Genomic DNA, 14,866 nt, shown 5'->3' on the forward strand with positions numbered 1-14,866 from the left:
CTTACCGCAGTCTCCTCAGGGCAGATCGCTGCAGGGCCATTCTGCTTTCTTTCGGGCCAGTGGACACGGAATCCTCCTCTCAGCCCTGAGGTCCTCGTTCCAGCCTCCTCATGACCACACTTCTGTTTATGAGAGGTTCTGCTTCTGCCCCGGGATGGAGAGAGAAAGACAGGGCAGCTCAGGACACTCTCTTCAGCACACATGGCTCTCCACGACACGGGTCCGAAGTACCTCAACAGCCGACTCACATTCTACACACCCACCCGCCAGCTCCGCTCCGCCAGCCTCGCCCTCGCCTCCATCCCACGAATCCGCAAATCCACCGTCGGAGGAAGATCCTTCTCCTACCTGGCGGCCAAGACATGGACCTCCCTCCCCACTCACCTACGGCTGACCCTGGACCATCTCTCCTTTAGGAAACAACTCAAGACCTGGCTGTTCGAGCAGTAGCGACACCCCCCCTCAGCGCCTTGAGACCCTAACGGGTGAGTAGCGTGCTATAAAAATTCTGTTAATTGATTGATTGATTGAGAAGCCTCCAACTGCCCCTACATCTTAGACCCTTCTTTAACCACGAGACAGAGCCACCAGGATTCCTCCTTTGCTCTTGTGGACATTATACTGCAACTTCCTCACCACAGAGCATACAAGAGCCCCATCTGCCTCATGGTTGTAACTGGAAGCCCCGAAAAGTTAATCACTTTGGGGAGACGAGTTGGCGTAACGGCTAGGGCGGTCAACCTCGAATCTGGGGAACTGGGGGGCATATTACCAACGATGAGCAATATTTATCGCTAACGATGCTTAGCAACAAATTTTTTAACGCTAAGCATCGCCGAAAATTATCGCAGAGATAACTTGCTATTAACAAGGTTTATCTCAGAAGTGATAAAAATCCTTGCGCTCACTGCCAAATGAGAGATTATCGCTGGAAAACCAACGATAATCTCTCGAAGTTTGGCGTTAGCTTGATGATAGGGGCTCACAAACTTAGCCATGATATCCACCTTCCATAGGATATCATGGCTAAGTCAGGAAAATACCAGGTGTAAAAAAAGCAGTGCTAACCGCGGTTAGCGCTGCTTTTTTTTATCATTAACAGGGTTAGCGAAATCCTTGATAATAGGAGAAATGTCGCTTAACAACATTTCTCCTATTATTTTTCTCTGGAACGCCCCCTTTGCATCTCATTAGAGATGCAAGGGGAAGCGTAGAGAAAAAGGGTGCTAACATTCAAATTTGCGTGTTAGCACCCTGTTGCTGATAGGGAGATAATTTTATCTCCGCTTTCTTGACTTTTAAAGCCAAAAAAGCAGAGATAAATCCCTTGATAATATACCCCTGGGTTCGAGGATGGAAGGCAACATGTAAAAACGTGCAAGCGCACAGGTTGGTAACTTCATTAACTATACATGGTTTACGAGGTAAAACCTACTAATCATCCAATTAGAAATCCCGCGCCATACGGCGATAGATCCAGGCTGTAGGAGAGAATAAACAGGAGCTGCAAATCAATCAAATCTTCATCACAGTTTCAATTTCAATTTTGAGAGCCAATAATGAGATTTGGCGTGAGTTTCAAAGCTTTATTAAAGTCTTGTTATTCTTCTTCTTGATTAAAATTGACTTAAATCTCATCAATATTAATCAGTATTATAATCATAAGTAATCAATATCAAAATCATTGCATTCAGCGTGTTCCATGATGAAAAAGTCCCTATTCTAAGATTATGAAAATGAGAGAAATGAGTCAGTAAGAGAGTTTCAACGCGAGAGTTTAAAGCAGAAACTTCAGCGTCAAATATCACGTATAAATCAAAGTAGAACTTCCCATAAAGAAAAGTTTATGAAATTAAGCGGAGTCCGAGAGCAGCATAGATTCAGGCAGAGAACATGAAAGAGTCTCTCAGAGAGAGAGAGAGAGAGAGTCTGGAGAGGTGTCTGAGGAGTCAGATCGATATCTCAATGAGAGACGTGTGAGAGAGGGAGGAGCTTGAAATTGTCATTGGTAATTGTATTTATATAGCACTGACGAGGCGTCAAAGCCAGTGGCGGCCGGTACGTTTTGGGGGAGTGGGGCGGACGGGACACACACACACCCTCACATACACATAACACTCGGATGTACGTTGTTACAACGCATGCTTTTACCACGCATGCTTTTACAGCGCAGGTTTTTCAACGCAAGTCGTTACAACGACTTGCATTGGGGGGGTGCTGGATAGTGAATAGTTTAATTTACTATTCCAACTCCAGTCCCCGTGGATAGTAGGGAAGGTGTTGGATAGTAAATTAAACTATGGCCTATCCTAGAGCGCCCCCCAGCGCAATTCGTTGTAATGACTTGCGTTGAAAAACCTGCGTTGTAAAGGCACTGCGTGATAAAAGTTGCGTCGTAAAGGATGTTTCCCATAACACTCACAACCAGGCACACACACACTCACACACACATTCATTCACAACACTCTTTCCCAACATTCATACATGCACGCACCAAACAATGTAAAATGAAAATAAATCACACTTAGCTTCAGCCAGCTCTGCTCTGCTTCGGAGGTTTCAGGAGGCTTGGACTGCTGCATTGGATGACCTTAGGTCAGCCAATGAGGGAAGGCAGCAGTCCTAGCGTCATCACAGAGTGGGATGGGGTCGGGGACACAACTGACCCCACACCACTCTGTGATGAAGTGTCACTGATTGACACTCGACCCTGGGTGCTTCAGGGCTTAAAACGGAAGCGACCATGTGCGAGGTAATCAGTGGCGCTATCCCTCGTCACTGAGGGGAGGGCCTCAGCAACCGTTGCTGAGCTGAGAAAGTCACGCCCAACGGCGCGGTGACTTTCTCAGCCCAGCAAAGTTCAGTTTAGGCAGCCAGGAGCCAGCGCTAAATGCGCATGTGTGTCTCCTGGCTGCTTAACCCCTTCACTGTGTGGTGTTTTCCCCCCGCTGTGCGGAGGGGAGGGGGGCCGCGCGCGGCGCCACTGTGCTTGTGACGAGCTGAGCTGGTCATGAGGCACAGTGGAGCTGCACTCATGACGAGCTGAGCTCGTCACAGCCACACCCGTTTTTGGGACGTTCAGCACAGCGGGAAATTTATCCCCGCGTGCGAACGTTCCAACGGCCATGACGAGCTCAGCTCGTCATGAGTGCAGCTCAACCGTGCCCCATGACGAGCTGAGATCGTCACAAGCACTCAAGGGGTTAAACTGAAAGTGAATAGTTTATTTATTTATTTATTTAGAAGTTTTCTATAGCGCTAACAAGACCCGAAGGTATCAGAGCGCTTCACAGTAGTGGGCATGAAAAAGAGAACAACATGAAACAAACCCAATAAAAGCAATCGACAATTTGGAAAGAAGAAAAGTTCGGACAGCAGGGCTTCTCAGTACTGGATTCAACAATAACGCATGGATTCTGAGACGTTTGCAGCTCCAAGTTATCCATAACCAAGGGAGCGGATCAGGTACAAGGATTTAAGTTGGCTCTTGAATTCTGCATAGGACGGAAGAGTTCTGATGTGCGGGGGGATGGCGTTCCATATTTTGGGGGCATTTCCTGAGAAAGAGCAATCCGCAGTTCTTTTCCTTCTGGTTTTTGGTAGGATGAGCAGCAGGGAATTAGAGCTTCTCAAGTTTCTGGCTTGGCCTGCTTTTTTGAGCTTGTTAGCCAGGTATTCCGGTTTGCCGGTGTGGAGGGCCTTGTGGGTTAGGCAGGCCGTTCTGAAGGTACTTCGCATTTCCACAGGGAGCCATTCGAGTTCTTTGAGAGCCGGGGAGATGTGATCATATTTTTTGCAGCCTGTGATCATTCTTGCTGCCGCGTGAAGTGTTGTTTTTAGTGGAGCCAGGTGGGATTTGGGGATGCCTGTTAGGATTGAGTTCCCATAGTCCAGTCTTGATAGAACTAGAGATTGCGTGGCTAGTTTGAGGTCCTTGTTGGGAATGTAAGGTTTAATTTTGTTCAAAAGTCTGAGGTTGAAGAAAGCGCTTTTCGCCGAGTTCTTAATGTGATTTGACAGGGTTAGTTTAGGGTCTAAGGTGAAGCCCAGGGATTTAACGGAGTCGGCTAGCGTGAGGTTACCCTTGAGAGCATCGATCGACTTTAGCCACTCGATGATTTGAGGGTTATCTTCTTTGTTTGAGATGAGGAGTGTTTCTGTCTTATCGGGGTTGAGTTTCAGGTGATTCTTTGTCAGCCAGTCTTGAACTTCATTTAGGACATCGTTGAGTCTCTGGATGTCTTTAAGAGAGGAAATTTCCAGGTAAATCTGCGTGTCGTCCGCGTAGAGGTGGAAGTTGATGTTGGCGTTCCTGAGTAACTTAGCGAGTGGTTCCATGTAGATGTTAAAGAGCTGGGGGGAGAGCACCGATCCTTGAGGGACACCCTTGTTGACTTGCTGGGTATCGGAGGTGAAGTTCTTGATTTTTATTAGTTGCGAACGGTTGTGTAAAAAAGAGGAAAACCACTTGAGAACTACCTCGCCAAGGCCGGCTCTTTCTTGAAGAGTCATGATGAGGAGCTTGTGGTCCACCGTGTCGAACGCTGCTGAGAGATCAAGGAGTATGAGGAGGCAGCACTTGTCAGCGTCAAGAGATCCGTGAATGTCGTCTATGATGTTCAACATCGCAGTTTCAGTGCTGCGGCCTTGTCTGAAGCCAGATTGGAGGGGGTCCAGGAGATTGATGTTGTCCAGGTGTTGCGTCAGTTGCAGGAGTACACAGCGTTCAAGTGTTTTCGAGAGTAAAGGGAGGTTAGATATTGGTCTGAAATTGTTCAAGTCAGTTGAGTCGAGACCGGGTTTTTTCAGGAGAGGAGTGACTTGTCCCATTTTTAGACAATCGGGGACCACACCGCTTTGTAAGGAGCTGTTTATGATTCTTCCCCAGATGGGCGCTAAGGTAAGCTTCATTTGTTTGATTAAAGATGGGGGGATGGGGTCTGAGATGTGTGCTGAAGGTTTGGCGGTCGAGATCAGCGCGATTATCTCAGTTTCCTGGACGGGGCGAAAGCTTAGCCAGGGGGAGGGAAAGGAGTCGGATGGGAGTGCCACTGGGGAGGTCGAGTAGCTCTTCTGGAGGTGTGGGTTGTTGATGTCTAGAGATAGTTCGATTTTTTGGACTTTATCGATGAAAAAGTGGGCAAAGTTGTCACAGAGTTCTTTGGAAGCCAGTAGGGTTGAGGGCAGGGGCTTTGTTGTTTGTTGTCTGATTATGTTGTAGAGTTCTTTGGGTCTGTTTTTGGATTTGACCAATGCCTCGCGGAAGAAGCTGGATTTCTTGTTTTTGATATGGTTGTTGTACTTCCTACGGGCTGATTTTAGTTGAAGGCGGAGAATGGCGGTTGGGTTGTTTCTCCACTTTCTTTCTTTGGTTCTTAGGTTTCTTCTTTCTGCGTTGAGGTCCGCAGTGAACCAGGTTCTGGATGGAGTGGTTCGGTTTCTTTTGAGCTTTAGAGGAGCTAGATTGTCAAGTATGGCGACTACCCCCGAGTTGTAGTGGTCGACGAGGTCGTTGGTCGAGAGGTGCATAGTGTTATTTGAAAGAAGAGCGCTTAGTTGACCTTCCAAGATGTCTTGGGGTACTTGGGAGAGGTTTCTCGACCATTTAGGCGGGACTTGCGGAGGTTTAAGCGAGATGATGGGGTGATTGATGTGGAATAGGATCATGTGATGATCTGACCAGTCAACTGGTAGTATGTGGTTGACCGTGATAGAATTCTTTTGGGCAATGATGGCGTCCAGTGTGGCTCCTTTGTAATGAGTCTCCTCGGTACAATGTTGGGTGAGGTTGTTCTCGTCAAGGAGGCTAGATAGCGATTTGATTAGAGGGTTGTGGGTCTCATTCCACCGGATGTTCAGGTCGCCAAGAATTAAGTTTTTGGAGTCGCCCAGTGAGTCTTGTGCAATCAGGTTTGATAGTTGGTCTCCGAACTCGTTATTTCTGCCCAGGGGGTGATAGAGTAGGTGGCACAGTAGAGAGTCATTGTCTTTTGTCTTGATGACAGTGGATAGGCATTCAAAGGAGTCATATTCGAAGGAGGCGGTTTCTGTGATGCTCCAGCTGTCCTTGTGGATGATAGCGACCCCACCTCCTCGTTGTTCAATCCTATCTTTGGAGATGAGGGAGAAGCCAGGTGGAACCAGCATGTCTAGGCAGGGAGGGGATGTCTTATTAAGCCAAGTCTCCGTGAGGAACGCAACGTCAATGTCATGTGTGAGGATGGCTTCGGCTAGGTCCGTTGCGTGTAGAGAAGCCGATCTGCAGTTGATTAGGAGGCAGTTGGTGAATTTCTCCTGATTACTGGTGGTTCCCTCTTTAGTCTCTCTAGGTATAGCGGTGAGGACTGGTAATCTCTGTGTATTGACGATGGGTCGGTCTATCCGGTGACCTGTGATGACTTGAATTTTAGATTTGGGTGACTCCGCAGGGGAGGAGTCATAAGTGGCGGCAAGTAAGGCTGCTTCCCTGTCTGACATAGGAGTTTTTGATCTAATGGGCCTGGCGGTCGGGTGATTTGAGCCCACTGGAGTGGGAGAGGAAATGGAGGACGTTTTGACGTGGGGGGAGGTCCGGGGGGAGAGTTTGTGGGGATTACAGACTATTCCAAGGTTAGAGATGATTTCTGAAAGACCATGGGTGATAGTGTTGACCTGGTTTTCCAGGGCTGCGAGCCGTTTTGATATGGCCTCAAGGAAGGGGATGTAGGCATCCGCGGTGGGTCCGAGAGTGCTAGGGTTCGAGAGGGTGGGTTGGGGGATAGGGGTCAGGGTGAAGGACGGGGGGGTGTTCTGAGTGGGTTGGGAGATAGGGGTCAGGGTGAAGGAGGGGGGGGTGTTCAGGGTGGGTTGGGAGATAGGGTGAAGGACGGGGGAGGTGTTCAGGGGAGGGTCCGGCGGGGGTTTAGACAGGGGGGAGGAAGGGAGGAGGACAGGGGGGTGTTTGGACAGGGGTGGATTGAGGGATGTAGGGAGACTTGAGGGGAAGTGGCTCGTTGTCTGAAGGCTGCCTGCTGGCGTGGGGGTGATTGCTGTAGGAGGCTGTCGTAGCTTGGTGTTAAGGAAGGTGAGGAGGTTGGAGGAGGGGGAGGAGGAGGGGGATTGAGTGTCCTGCGGATGTTGGGTGGCTGAGCATGGAGGGTGAGGTATTACTGGGGGAGGGGGAGCCTGACGGACTGGGTAGGGGTTGCGGAAGGGAGTATCGCGGACTTCACTGTGAGTTGTGGTCGTGGTCGGAGGCGGCGTAGAGGCGGGGATGGGGAGGGTGGGTGGGGCTGACCTAAGTGTGGGAAATATGAAGTCGAAGGCTTCCAGGTTCTCATTGTTAGCTTGGATGAGGACCGTGCCATTGGTAAAGATGGTCACGGTTATGTAGCCTCTGCCAGCTGATCTGAACGGAAGAGTCGTGGTTAGTTTGCAGCTGTGGAGAGTGGAAGTTGTTTTGGCGATGAACATCCGCGATCTAATCGTGGAGACCCAGTATTCTGGTCGTTCAGTGTGGAATATTAGGTCCATCTTGGTCGGTCCGTTGGAGGCCGAGTGGTAGATGTCCGTGATTAGGGTTTCTATGTGATTGCGAATGAGTTTCTGCTTGAGGGTGCGTCGCTGCTTAGTAGAGAGGAGTGGGGGGAAAATGATGGTGAAGGAGTTTCGGCTGTGAGGTTTAAGGTGGGCAAGTGGGGCTGGTGGAGGGGGGGGCTGGTCCCGGGCCATCGTGGGTGTGGTGGGAGGGGAGCCAGATTAGGTAGGGGTGTGGCGCTAGAGTGGCCCGGCGGGCAGGCGACAGATTGAAGGTGCAGTTCAGTAGGACCCGTGGTTAGAAGTCATGTGGGGCATTGCAAGCCCTCCTGGTTCGCTATTCTGCGCAACGGATTGCAGTTGATGGTCGGGGGCAGGGCAGTTAGACTCAGGGCCTCTGCCTAGGTGGAAGGCACTCTTTCCCTTCCTTTACTGCTCTCTTCGTTGGGTTTTTTTTTTTTTTTATCTCCTTGTTGTAGTCCTACTTTTGTTTTTCTTAGTGTCTGTCAGGCTGACTTTTGTTCAGCCTGACAGACACTGTTCCTACGGGGGAAAAGGGGGCGGGGCCCTTCCGCCCAAATGGACCAGTCGCGCCTGGTCAAATCGCTTTACGCCAGGCAGCACGTTGCACTGGACCCCAAGGTAATGGTTAGTTCAGTGTTAATGGTTACTGTTTGGGAATACTACCTTTCTATCTAGGAACAAGTACTTTTCCTATTTTAAATATCAAAACATTTGCAACACGTCTTCTCAGCCTAGTTTGGAACATCCAATGCGCTGACAGTGTCCGCCTGGGAACAGAAAAGCTCCGTAGTCTGTGCAGTGAAAGAACAATCCTCTAAAGCAGAGGTCTCCAACCTTTTCTTTACTAAGAGCTACTTATGTTCAATGAAAATCATCCCAAGCTACTTTAAGTGATGTGAAAGTCCATTCAAGACTGTCAGCAGAGATCACATCAGGGCATTAGGCAGTGTTGCCAGCAGCAAAGTAAAAAAAAATGATCAATTTGGAATGTATTTACTTGGGTAAATCATAATAGCCATAACCGCTATTCCCCGGCACCAAGGTAATAATATGAGTAATAAATGTTTCCAGCTCAAATAATAGCTTTACATTTATTTTTGGAAATGTAACTATTTTTCCCCAAATATCAGCTCATGAGCTCTGAAAATAAACACATTTTCGTTTCAAATACATGCTTTTTAATTTTGACATACAAATAATGGGAAACATCCTTTACAACACAACTTTTACCACGCAGTGCCTTTACGACGCAACTATTACAACGCATGTCATTACAACGCATAGCGCTGGGGGCGCTCTAGGATAGGGAATAGATTTAATTTACTAACCAACACCTTCCCTACTATCCACGGGGACTGGAGTTGGAATAGTAAATTAAACTGTTCACTATCCAGCACCCCTAAGCACTATGCGTTGTAAAGGCATGCGTTGTAAAAACTGCGTTGTAAAGGCATGCGTGGTAAAAGCATGCGTTGTAATGTCATACATCCACAAATAATAGTATAACTAAGCAAAGGCTTTCGTGTTAGTAGTCTGAGATGCACACAGGCGAGCTACTCACAGGTAGCTAGTGAGCTACTGGTAGCTCACTAGCTATTTGTTGGAGACTCCTGATCTAAAGATACCAATATTCAAGTGAAAAATGTTGTGAAACATTTTGTGTCGGGAGAGTTTCTCCCACCGTTGGGTTTTGCTTAAGAAAACTACAGTTCCTGGTTAGGCCTTTCCATCGCCTCATTAGATCAGAAGTTTCTCTCCTCTTTCAGATAGCTAAGTATTGTTAATGTAGAAACATTCTGCAGAAATTAAACTCAACAACGTCATAATATTCCAGGGAAAACAAGCTTATGGGAAGGTCAAAATCGAACTTTTTAACATTATCGCAATTTTCACAGCATGCCGTCTTATAGAGTATAAACATTTCGCATCTTTCGCCCAGGTTAGCCTCTACAAAAATGAAACTACAGCTATTCACCCTTAATATGTGTAAATGTGAAAATCTAGCGCTTTTCACTGGTTTCTGGAATCATGGCATTTTGTCTGAGGCCTGCATACTAATTCTACATGTTTTTGCATGCATTTTCATTATTATAAAAACACGTTAGTACCAGTGCTTAGTTTGAGCCGGTGGTTTCCGGTGCTCGGCACCGGCACTTCATTGTCAACACCGGCTCTTATGACAGCCTGGCACATGGTAGCCCTGTTTCTCTTGCTTTTTGGAGAGCACAACAGCTGTGGTTTAATAAATGAAGTATATAATAAAAATATATATAAAAGTAAATAATAAAAAATCACTAATACCGTCCACCAAAAGCTATAAGAATATCTTGGGCGACATGTATTAGCCATTTTAAGGTATAATTATAGTCAGAATTGTCACATTTGTATGAGTGTAATGGTTGGTAGTGATAGTGCTGTCATTGGCAGCCTGGCAGGGGTAAAGGTGGTGCAAGCTGCAGTGGCCTCTTGACAAGAGCCCTGGCCCTTCTTTTTTTAGGTCACGCATCGACCTGTTGTATCTGTTTTATGGGGTTTGGCAAACCCACCCATTGCCATTGGTTACTATCTGTGGCATCCAGAAAGGCTGGCCTGTTATTGGTGCATTTGTGTAAATGCCCCCATTTGCTGCTTACTTCAGTTCCTGACGATTTCACTCAGAGAATGTTTTGTTTGGCCATCTCACTTACAGCATGTGATGGCCAGTCCTCCTTGTTTTCATTCCTCAACTAGTTTTATTTTGACTCTAATGTGTTTTTCACTTACTGCAAGCTCGAGCATTTCAATCAATCAGGGGAATTGTAAGTGTGCTACTCACCCGTGAGGGTCTCAAGGCGCTGGGGAGGGCAGAAGGGGGGGTTCGCAGCTCCGTTCTGTTGAGTGTCTTCCTGAAGATGTTCAGGGTGGGGGCACGTCTGATGTCGATCAGGAGCTCGTTCCATGTCTTGGCCGCGATGTAGGAGAACGCCCTTCCTCCTGTCCTGGCAGATTCGTGGGGATTCGGCGAGGGCGAGGTCGGCGGATCGGAGGTTTCTCTTGGGTACATGAAAGGAGATCCTCTCATTGAGGTATTTGGTTCCTGTGTTGTGGAGGCATTTGCAGGCGTGGGTGAGTATTTTGAAGGTGACTCTTTTCTCTATGGGGAGTCAGTGGAGGCTGCGCACGTGTTTTGTGATGTGTTTGTGTCGAGTAATGCCGAGGACGAATCTGGCTGCGGTATTCTGCCTGGTCTGGAGTTTGTGGAGCCTAGACTTGGTGATCCCGGCGTAGAGGGCGTTTCCGTAGTTTAGTCTGCTGGTTATGAGTGCGTGTGTGACGGCCTTCCTTGTTTCTGGGGGGATCCGTTTTAAGGTCTTTGGGAGGATGTGGAGGGTGTTGAAGCAGATGGAGGCGACTGTGTTAACCTGTCAGGTCATGGAGAGGGAGGAGTCGAGTACGTTGCCGAGGTTTCAGGCATGGTCCGTGGGGGTTGGAGGGCTACCAAGGGCGGTGGGCCACCAGGTGTTGTCCCATATAGAGGGGGAGGGTCCGAGAACAACGGCCTCTGTCTTCTCGGAGTTGAGCTTCAGGCAGCGGCCACTCCTCCAGGATGAGACATCCTTCAATTCCTTCCTGGAAGCTGAGTCTGGTGGTGACGGAGTCCTTGACGAGGGTGAGGATGAGCTGGGTGTCGTCGGCATAAGATACCATGTTGAGTCCGTGTTGTCTGACGATGGCGGCAAGCAGGCCATGTAGATGTTGAAGAGCATGGGGCTCAGCGACAATTCTTGAGGCCCTCCGCAGTTCATTTCTGTGGGTTCGGAGAGGAAAGGTGGCAATCTGATTCTTTGTGTTCTGCCGGTGATGAAGGAGTGGATCCATTCGAGGGCGGTTCCCACTTCGAATCATTTTCATTCGTTTAGGTTCCAACGCGGCATGCAGCGCTTTGTATAGCTATCGCATGGGCACTTATTGGCAATCAATGGTATTACTACAAGCACCAGTGCAAAAAAAAGTGCCTTTTAATTTGCACCGTTTTTTCAGCTTATGTCATTCGCAATAGCGTAAACACTATTTGTTTTAAACTGAAATTGTACACCAGAAAATGACAAAGTGTGATTCCTACATAGTTTACTTGACACAACTTTACTACTAAAACCTTTTCCTGGTAACTGAGCACATCATTTGGAGGGCACAGAAGGCAGCAGGCAGGTGCAGTGCTAATGACACCCAGGGCTGGACTCCAACTTATCAGAGACCTGGTCCCAGAGGCCTCTGGGACCAGCATCTTGCAGGGACTTTGGTTATTTATAGCACCAGGACAGAGCGGGTTTGGACTTTGTGGAGTGCCTTCTACATGCACAAGTTAGTGCTGGGGCTCCAGAACCAGATGGCAGGGACGGATGTATGACATTACAACGCATGCTTTTACATCGCATGCTTTTACAACGCGGTTTTTACAACGCATACCATTACAACGCATAGTGATTTTAGGCGCTGGATAGTGAATTGTTTAATTTACTATTCCAACTCCAGTCCCCGTGGATAGTAGGGAAGGTGTTGGATAGTACATTAAACCTATTCCCTATCCTAGAGCGCCCCCCAGCGCAATGCGTTGTAATGGTTTGCGTTGTAAAAGTTGCGTTGTAAAGGCACTGCGTGGTAAAAGTTGCGTTGTAAAGGTTGTTTACCGGCAGGGACCCAAATGTGATGTTTTAGTAATAGTAGTGTTTGCACAACTAAATTGGTTCGTGTTTATTCTCATAAAATCTGCTTAAGTTGAGGAAGCCTGCCTCGAAGGTAAGACAGCTTTAGTTATGCACCACCTTATGAATAGCACCGCTGTCTAAATGATGGGCTTGTGGGAGCTGTGAAGCTTGAACAGCTGTTTTACTTTGTGCAATGCCCGTAACCTGAAAGATAGCTCTGCTGCCCAAACCATACATTGTCAAGTTTTGTTTACGCAAGTTAGCGTCTGACGTCAGTTTTATGAGTCTGCTGTCAAAGGTAACACAACTGTAGCACCCGTAGCACTAGCGTAACCTGTGCTCAAAAGTCGATGCTGAGGAACCGAGTTTCACCTATAAAGCCTACCAAAGAGAATGTATATAGAGTCTCAACAAGTGTGCAGCCGAAGGCCAGCTCGGAACTTGCAAGCCCAAGAAACGTGTAGTAAGACGGCAACCCTGTCCCCGCTACACAATGAGTGATCTTGGTAGAGCGGTGCAGTTAGCGAGGTGCTCTGCTGTCTCAGGCATAGGTAGGTGGTGTCTGCATGGGGCTTAACACCTTGGGTGCTCATGACGAGGTCAGCTCGTCATGAGCTACAGCGCTCTGGTGCTCATGACCAGGCCCGGACTGGCCATAGCGGGCACCGGGCAATCCCCCGGTGCGCCGCAAGGGTGGGGGCCGGTTTTGAGCCCTTGGGGGCCGATTTTTTTACAGGGCCGTTTTTGCAGCATAGCTGCAAAATCGGCCCTGTATCAAAATCGGCCGAAAACCGGCCCCGGCAAAGAGCTCGGCGGCACCTCCAACCCCCCTCGAGTGGGGAGGGGGGGCGGCTGAGCACTTTGCCAGGGCCGGTTTTGGTTGCCAGTCCGGACCTGCTCATGACGAGCTGAGCTCGTCATGACCGCGCCCGTTCCGTTGAACGCTCACATACTGGGCTGATTCCCCTGCTGTGCTGAACGTTCCATGGGAACGGGTGTGGCCATGACGAGCTCAGCTCGTCATGAGCACCGGAGCGCCGTAGCTCATGACGAGCTGACCTCGTCATGAACACCGGGGTGCTGTAGGCGCACCCAGCACAGCGGGGGAAACAGCCCCGCACGGAAGGGGTTAAATGCAAAGATGGCCCAACCATCGTACGTGTGTACCGGCACGAAACACAAAGATACCCTGAGGTGTGAGTATGCAATGAGTGGCAGTGCATAGAACCACTACCACCAACTCCAATATATGCTCTTCTTGGATGTGATTTGAAGAAATGCTTTGTACATTGAAACAAAACACCCCAGGACCAAGGAATATTTATTTTTGTATATTTTATCATGTGTTTCGTATGAATATTTAGTAACGCCTTGTTATATACCAACGAATTATAGTCTGGGTTTAATAAAACGCTTTGGATATTAAAATTAAACAAAAATGTAAATTTTAATACAACTATAGTGTCTGGAGTTTTAACATCAAAAATGATTTCCTAAGGCAGCACATCGTGCATTTTTGACTGCCATTTAACACTTTTACAGAAATTCTTATATTAATAAGACATTGTTATAATATTTTTCCAGAGAAATTGGAAAACAGCCAAATATTTGTGGCTACCTGTTCTTTTTTAGAGTAAAAACTACAAATTATTTTCTAGTAACGACAGCAGAGGCTGATTAGTTTTTCGCTGATTCCTGCAGTATAGGAAACCGTTTTCTGTGCTCCTAATATTTTTACTAAATGTACTCACTGATTTGGAGCTAACCCCCAGATTCATCAAAGTCCCGTTTTGCGAGTCCGTAATAGCGATTTTTAAGGAATCGCTATCAAAGACTCGCAAAAAGGGATTCATGTAGAAATCGCAATAATTATAGCGATTTCTACTGCCTCCTTATTTGCGATTCGCTAATTGCTAATCGCAAATAAGGAATGGCTTTCCCATTCATTCCCATGGGCCTAAGGCCCATAGGAATGAATGGGGAGTCATTCCTTATTTGCGATTAGCAATTAGCGAATCGCAAATAAGGATGCGATTTCAAGGGTGCCAGGGTGTCCAAAGGACACCCTGTAGCACCCCTGAAATGAAAATGTAGACTGATGTTGTGCACACACATGTCCAAAGGAAATGTGTGTGTGTAACATACAACTTAGAAAAATGCACTAAAGTGCATTTTTCAAAGTTTTCGCTATTTACCACGAAGTTACACTTCGCGGTAAATAGCGGCCCCATATTGCGAATTCGCAATTTTAAAAAGGTTCATGAATAGCATTTAAAGAATCTCTAATTGAGATTCCTTAAATGCGATTCTTCGCAATATAGCGATTTCTAGTATAGCGATTTTTGCATTTGGGATGATCAATCCCAAATGCAAAAATAGCGCTCGCAAAGGGCCAGATTCTTAGAATCTGGCCCTTTGCGAGCCGATTTCAGTATGATGAATCTGGCCGTATGACCCGGAGAGATGCTAAAAAGCCTTTTATGGCTAATTGGGGACGACAACATTTTGGTGACAACTAATCCAATGAATAACATCGCATTAAAACGCATGTTCAGGCAAAACAGCGGATAACCGTGTGTTATAGTAGCTATATTGCATCTTGGATTTTGGAGGCACATAAACTGTCATGTTTAATCCACTTT

Source organism: Lissotriton helveticus, chromosome 6 (genome assembly GCF_964261635.1).
Source record: "Lissotriton helveticus chromosome 6, aLisHel1.1, whole genome shotgun sequence".
Lineage (NCBI taxonomy): Eukaryota > Metazoa > Chordata > Amphibia > Caudata > Salamandridae > Lissotriton > Lissotriton helveticus.